The 8,488-nt window shown below is 34.9% G+C and overlaps 1 pseudogene across 1 annotated transcript; it reads right to left on the bottom strand.

Moving 5' to 3' along the window:
- Nucleotides 1-539: 539 nt before the first annotated feature.
- LOC308423728 (RNA-binding protein 48-like) lies at nt 540-1,592 on the bottom strand (annotated as a pseudogene). The gene has a single exon. The product of its transcript is annotated as an RNA-binding protein 48-like (transcript).
- Nucleotides 1,593-8,488: the final 6,896 nt, after the last annotated feature.

The following is an 8,488-nucleotide window of genomic DNA, read 5'->3' as shown; positions in this document are numbered from 1 at the left end:
TATTTGTTTCAATCAATTTACACATTGTAGCACAAGAATTAATATGGTATGAGAAAAATAGTCTCTGCCACATTGAGTGTAGATCCAAGGAAGTTGAAAACATTTGCACACAGTTTATGTTTTTTCTTTTTTTTAAACAACTTTATTTTACAAAACAAAGATAAATGTACAGATTTTAAACATTTTTTGCTTAAAATTATACATTTTTGTCAGTACTTTTTTTCAGATTTTAACATAATTTTTACATAAAACTATATGAATATATTTTTTAGTCAGTACTTGATTTTAAAAGATAAAATCCTAGAACAGCAGTAGTAAGATGCCTGAAAGAATTAAAATGGGACAAACATAAAAAAGAATCTCTCAGGGAAGTACCAGTTTGCTGGGTGTGGTTACACATCCTTTATTCCCAGCACTCAGGAGCAGAGACCCAAGGCTAGCCTAGTTTACATAGTGAGTTACAGACTAGTCAGGTCTATCCAGTCAGACCCTGATTCAAAATAATAAAGAAAAGGCATGATTTACTCCCTGATGGCAAGCTATATTATTCTCTGTTTCCATGGGTGACTTGTATACATGTCTTCTATATTGTCGTCTGAAGGATTTGGCACAGATGAAATCAACTCTTTAAGTTTATTCCAAATTAAGTTTACTATTGTATTCAAGGAGTCATCCAGCAGATCTACTGTAGAAACCCCTGGTAACTTAGGTCCAATCAAAACCTTATTGCTTGTGTTTCTTTCAAGGAAAGTTCCAAGGTCACAATCACAGTCTTGTTTTTTTTTTTTTTTTTTTCTCTCCTACAGCTCTGTTGTCCTAGGCATAAATCGGCCTACGACCTGTGAGGTAGCAATGGTCTCTTGCACACTAGAATGAGGGATGGAATTTTTGTAAGTGTTCATCTGTAGTTTTTGGAAAAGGGCACTGTAATCATGATGCTTCAGAGTTCACCATGGTTAGCACTATTATAAAAGTTTGATGTTCTGTGTATATGTTCCCCAGGTGAACACGTGCTGTTGAAGGCAAAATAGCACAAAGGGAATTCACAAGAATAAGGAAGACTAGGACCTAAGTTCTCCCAAGGACTCTTGGGAGATGTCTTTAAAGCAGCTGTACAAAATCTAGACATGTGTTCATAGAAATCCTGTCTAAAAATTGTTCTGGAACTGGTTTCTTCTTTGTCATGTAATAGTCTTTGTTATTACTAAGTCTCGCAATATAAGCCTCTTATTTCTTATAATTTTTTTTCTAGTTTCTTCAACTGTCTCAAATTCTGGAGCATAGCATACATGAAGTAATCCTCCAAAGAAACTCTGTTCATCCATCTTTTTCTTAGCTTTCCTTGCAATTTCTAATTTCACAAATTTAATGAGAAAAGCTTCTGTAAAATCTTGTGCTGGGTGTTCATCTAGGGCATTATACTATTCAGTCTTCCCATACAGAGAAAATCTCTCAACTAATTCCATCATGGTTCTCATTGCAGGAACTCCTTGTAGTAGTAAGTACTGAGACTCCAAATTGATTGTATATACCTTGACCACAGGAGGACATTGGCCCTCTTGGTATTTGATCTTCGAGTCACATATAGTCATCTGGACATGGTGGACAAATATGCTTCCAGGGTTCCTGTCACTGAATGCCAAGATGACATTTCAATTGAGAACATCAATGTCTCAAATACAAAGCACCCCATATTCATCAAAGTAATTTTAATAAAAATAAAATCATACATTGAATAATAATAATAATAATAATAATAATAATAATAATAATAATAATAATAGTGGGGAACTTCACCACTCAGCTCCAACCAAGGAAAGGCCATTAAACAGGAACTAAACAGACAAACAATGAAGCTAACAGATGTTATGAATCAAATAGTTGTAACAATTACCTACAGAATCTTTCACACCAAAACAACAAAAACTGAAGAAATCTGAAAAAAAGAATCATTAGGTCTTACTTCAAAAACCTATAATCCACAAATATGGAAAATCTGAATGAAATGATTGACTTTCTAGACATATGCCATATGCCAAAGTTAAATAAAAATCAGGTAAAAAACGTGAACAGTCCCATAACTCCTAAGAAAATAGAAGCTGTCATCAAAGTCTCACAAGAAAAAAGAAAGAAAAAAAAACCCAGGTTGGTATGGATTTAGTGCAGAATTTCTCCCTCCCTATAATTGCATTATTATAGCAATAATAGCAATACTCCTCAAATTATTCTGCAAAAGAAAAACAGAAGGAAAAAACCTAATACACTCTATCAGTTCACAGTTATCCTCACACATAAACCACACAAAGACCCAACAAAGAAAAATAAGTAGAGTCTGATTTGGCTTATGAACATCAAGTAAAAAATTCAAAATAAATTATTGCAAACCAAATTCAAGAACACATTAAGAATATCATTCAGCATGAAAAAGTATGCTGTATACCAGTAATGTGAAAATGTTTCAATTTATGAAAATTTATCAACGTGATCCACCATATAATTAAATAGAAAAACAAAAATACATGATCATCTCATTCGACTCAGAAAAATTTCTTGACAAAATTTAACACCCCTTTCATCTTAAAAGGTGTGGAAAGATCAGGAATACAAATTACACACTTAAACATAATAAAACAAATATACAGCAAGCCAATAATCAACATTAACTTCAGTGGAGAGCAACTTAGAGCAACCTCACCTAATCAGGGATAACATGGCTGCGTACTATCTTCTTAACTATTCAACATAGGACTTTCTATTTTAGCCAAAGTAGTAAGACTAGAAAACGAGATGAGGGGGATATAAATTGGAAAGGAGGAAGTCAGGGCATCAATATTTACAGACGATGGAACAGTGTACATTAGGGATCTCCCAAATTCTATTGGAGAACTTTAACATCTGATAAACAACTTCAGCAAATTGGCTGGTTATAAAATTAGCCCAGTAACATCACTAGCTATCCTTTATAAAAAGGAAAAACATGCAGAGAAAAGAACTTAGGAAAATTTAGATATAAGTTAAGTTGATATGTAAATGGACAGTGAACTTAGGCGAAGAAAAGGTAGGAAAATGGAAGAGGAAAAGGGATTGCAAAAGAAAAACTCAAGATGAAGCTGGGGAAAGCAGACTTAGATCCTGGTGGCTGTAATTGGGCATGGATAGATATAAACATTTGAAGAGATTCTATAGGTCTTTATCTTATATGGAAGGGCAGTTTGTATCTTTGTATATTGGATGTAATCATACTGTGTAGAAGGCTTGTGAATTGAGAATCTATTACATAAAACTGTTTGAAAAGTTACTGGGCTGTGAAATGATTTTTGTGATGGGCAGTAGAGGGAAAAAGATGTCAGGGCATTAACTACAAGTTAAAGAGGGGTAGTAGGGCAAGCAGAGTGAACCACTTGAGAAGGGAATTGTGTGGAATGGGTGTCATGCGGACTCAGTGACAGAGTCCATACTAAAAAACAGTGCCTGTAGAATGAGACCACAGGAGACGATAAAGAGATGAGCCAGATTCTAATTAATATTTACTGCAGCAGGAAAACAGCAATCTTCACAATAGTCACAAATAATCTAAATTATTTTGGTATAATTCTAACTAAGCAAGTGAAGTGTCTGTATCACAAGAACTTAATTCATTGAAGAAACAAATTGGAGAAAATATCAGATGGAAAGATCTCTTACACTCATAGATAGGTAAGATTAATATGGTAAAGATTGCCATACTGCCAAAAACAATCTACAGATTTAATGCAATCCCTATCAAATTTTCAACCCAATTTTTGAAGACAATGAAAGAGCAATTCTCAACTTCATATAGAAAAACATAAAACCAAAGAGAACTAATGCAATCCTGAACAATAGAAGAATTTCTGAAAAAGTCACCATCGCTAACTTTAAGTTGGACTATAGAGCTATAGTGATGTAACCAAACAAATAAACAAACAAAAACAAAAACAAACAAACAAAAAGACACTTGCATGGCATTTGTACAGAAACAGACAGGATGATCAGTGAAATCATATCAAAGAACCAGAAATACTCAGAACTAAACTTACATATTTATGGACACTTGATTTTTGACTAAAGAAGGCAAACCATTGAGTGGGGGATAAGCATTTTCAATGGATGGTGATGGTCTAAATAGATGTCTGCATGTAGAAAACGCAATGAGATGCAAATTTATCACTCTGCACAGATCTAAAATCAAAGTAGATCAAGAATCTCAGCTTGCACTCCCCCAGAAACAACTCACAGACTGTATGAAGTCCAAGAAATAAAGAAAACACAAAAAATATACATATATTCACAAAACAAGAAGACTTTGACTATTTCCATGTTGCGTTTTGTTTTGCATGTACTTTACGCTTATTGCAACTAGTACGTTTTCAATGCATACTGTCAAGCCCTTGAAAAAAATCAAGTACTGACTAAAAAACATATTCACATGGTTTTATGTAAAATTTATTTTAATGTCTGAAAAAACAGTACTGACAAAAATGTATAATTTTAAGCAAAAAAATGTTTAACATCTTTACATGTATCTTTGTTTTGCAAAATAAAGTCGTTTAAAAAAAAGAATCTCAACATAAAACTAGATACACAAAAATTTAATAGATGAGGAAGTAGGAAATAATCTTGAATACATCATTGGTACTGAAGAAATGTGTATGAACAGAGCACCAATGGATCAGGCTCTAGGATGAAGAGTTTATAAATGGAACCTCAAAAAACTGGAACACTTCTGTAAAGCAAAGGACACTGTCAAGAGGACAAAACAGAAACCTACAAATTGGGTAAAAATTGTTACTAACCCTACAACAACAGAAGGCTGATCAAAATATACAAAATACTCCACTCAAGCCATTTGGCACCTGGAACACCAGAGATCCAGGGACACAGGCAGGGTGAGACTGCACCTCACTGTGAGTAGCCAGGGTTCAGAGATGGCTAGCGTGGCCACCCAAGTAGTTCAGGGGAGCAGGAACTCTGCCATAGGGACTGGGTTTCCATTCGGAAGGCCTTTGAGTGTGGACCAAATGCTTAGATCATTTGCCAGTGGAAACAGCAGAAATGCAGGGACACAGGACTGGAGAGACTGTGCTGCGAGTAGCCTGGGTGCAGAGAGAGCTAGGCCTAGCACACAAAACGTGCCCCACTCTGGTTGGTCCACAGGAGCAGAAACTCTGCCATAGGAACTCAGTTTCCACTGGAAGGCCCATGAGTGTAGAACAAATGCTCAAACCATTTGCTACCTAAAACACCAGAGATACAGAACAAAGGCCAGGTACACGAGAGAAACATGAACCAATCACTGATGAAAAGACCACTTATAATCACAGAAAAAAGATGGCAAGACAAAAGCAAAAGAACTTACCCAATGGAAACCCAGACAACCTGGCAACATCAGAACTCAGCTCTCCCATCACAGCAAGCAGCAGAATGCCAAACACTCCAGAAAAAGAGGACTCAGACCTGAAATCATACCTCAAGATGATGATGGAGATCTTTGAGAAGAGCATAAATAACTCACTTAAACAAGAATGGGAGGAAAAGCATAAAGAAATAGAAGCTTTTAAAAGGAAAACATGAAAAATACTCAAAGAAATCAAAGAACAAAAGGAAAACAGAATAAAGGGAGGAAGGAATTGAAGAAAGAATGTAAAATGGAAACAAGAAATAAAGCACTAAAAGAGACAACCCTGAAGGTAGAAAACCTAAAAAAGAAATCAGGAGTCACAGATGCAAGCATATTCAACAGACTACAAAAGATGGAAGAGAGAATCTCCGGGGCTGAAGACAACATTGAAAATGTAGAAAAAACAGTCAGAGAAGGTGCAAAAGCCAAAAAGCTCCTAACCCAAACTGTACAAGAAACCGAGGACACAATGAGTAGACCAAACCTAAAGATAATAGGAATAGAGGAGAATGAAGAATATCAACTAAGAGGCACAGTAAATATCTTCAACAAAATCATAGAAAAAAACAACCCTACCCTTAAGATTGAGATGAACATGAGAAAAAAGAAGCCTATAGAACTACAAATAGAACAGACCAGAAAAGAAATTCCACCTGACACAAAATAGTTAAAACACCAAGTGTCCAAAGCAAAGAAAGAATACTAAAAGCAGTAAGAGAAAAAGGTCATGTAACATATAAAGGCAGATCAATCAGAATCACACACAACTTCTCAACAGAGATTATGAAAGCCAAAAGATTCTGGACAGACATCATGCAGACCCTAAGAGAACACAAGTGTGAGCCCAGGCTGCAATACACAGAGAAACTATCAATCACCATAAATAGAGAAACCAAGATATTCCAGGAAAAAACTAAATTTACACAACATCTGAAAAAAAAAAAAAAAAACAGCACTACAACAAATTATAGGTAGAAAACCCAATACAAGAAAAGAAACTACATCCTAGTAAAAACAAGAAAATACCTAAGCAAGAAAAACAAAAGAAGAAAGACACACAGGCACAATTCTACCTTTAAAAGCAAAATTAGCAGGAAACAGAAACAACTAATCCTTAATATCTGTTAACATAAATGGACTCACTTCCCCAATAAAATGACATATAATGATACATAAACAGAATCAAGCATTTTACTGCATACAGAAACCTTATCTCAGAGACAAAGACCGACACTATCTCAGAGTAAAAGATTGGGAAAAAACCTTCCAAGCAAAGAGCCACAAGAAACAAGCTGGAGTAGCCATTCTAATATCAAATAAAGTAGAATTTCAACCAAAAGTTTCAAAAAAGATAAGGAAGGACACTGTTTACTCATTACAGGAAAAATTTATCAGGAGGAACTCTCAATCCTTAACATATATGATCCAAACAAAAGAACATCCATATTCATAAAAGAAACATTATCAAAGATCAAAAAATACATTGCACTCCACACAATAATAGTGGGAGACCTCAACACCCCACTCTCATCAATGAACAGATGAGGGAAACAGAAACTGAACTAGGACACAGTGAAACTAGTGGAGATTATAAAACAATTGGAATTAATAAGACATCTACATACTAAAGCATTTCATCCTAAAACAAAAGAAAACACCTTCTTAGCACCTAATTACACCTTCTCAAAAATTGAACATATAATCAGTCACAAAACAAGCCTCAATAGATATAAGAAGATTGAAATGCTCCAATGCATTCTATCAGATCACCATGGTCTAAGGCTGGTCTTTAGTAAGAAAAAAGACAACAAAAACTCACATACACATGGAAACTAAACAATGCTCTATTAAATGACAGCATGGTCAAGAAGAAATAAAGAAAGAAATTAACGATTTTCTAGAATTTAATGAAATGAAAACACAACATACCCAAACCTATGGGATGCAATAAAAGCAGTACTCAGAGGATAATGCTTAGCTCTGCATGCTTCCAAAAAGAAACTGGAGAAAACATACACTAGCAACTTGACAGCACAGTTGAAAACTCTAGAACAAAAGGAAGCAGATAACCCAAGAGGAGAAGATGGCAAGAAATAATCAAACTCAGAGGAGGAATTGACCAAATAGAAACAAAAAGAACTCTGGAAAAAATCAACAAAACCAAGAGCTGGTTCTTTGAGAAAATTAACAAGATTAATCAACCGCTAGCCAGACTAACTAGAGAGCAAAGAGAGATAGTTTCCAAATTAACAAAATCAGGAAAAAAAGTGGAGACATAACAAATGAAACTGAGAAAATTCAAGAAATGATCAGATCCTACTACAGAAGCCTATACTCAACAAAACTGAAAAATCAGGAGGAAATGGATGATTTCCTAGAAAGATACCAGACACTAAAGTTAAACCAGGACCAGGAAAACAATCTAAGTAACCCCAAAACACCTTAAAAGAATAGAAGCAGACATCAAAAGTCTCCCAACCAAAACAGCCCTGATCCAGATGGATTCAGTGCAGAATTCTATCAGACATTTATTGACAACCAAATGCTAACACTCTCCAAACTATTCCGCAAAATTGTGAAACAGATGCAACACACCTAACTCATTTTTTGTGGCCACAATTACCCTTATCCCTAAACCACATAAAGACCCTTCAAGGAAAGAGAACTTCAGACCAAGCTCACTTATGAACATTGATGCAAAAATACTCAACAAAATCCTTGCAAACAGAGTCCAAGAACACATCAAAATGATCATTCACCATGATCAAGTAGGCTTCATCCCTTGGATGCAGGAACGGTTTAATATATAGAAACCCATCAAAGTAATCCACCATATAAACAAACTCAAAAAAAACAAAACAAAACAAAACAAAACAAAAAAAAACACATGGTCATCTCACTAGATGCTTAGAAAGCATTTGACAAAATTCAACATGCCTTCATGTTAAAAGTCTTGGAAAAAGCAGGAATCCAAGGAACATAACAAAATATAATAAAAGCAATATACAGCAAACCAATAACAAACATCAAACTTGATGGTGAGAAACTTGAAGCAATTCCACTATAATC

The sequence above is a fragment of the Micromys minutus genome (assembly GCF_963924665.1).
Source record: "Micromys minutus genome assembly, chromosome: 8".
NCBI classification, from domain to species: domain Eukaryota; kingdom Metazoa; phylum Chordata; class Mammalia; order Rodentia; family Muridae; genus Micromys; species Micromys minutus.
This window is presented reverse-complemented; position numbering and strand designations above follow the sequence as displayed.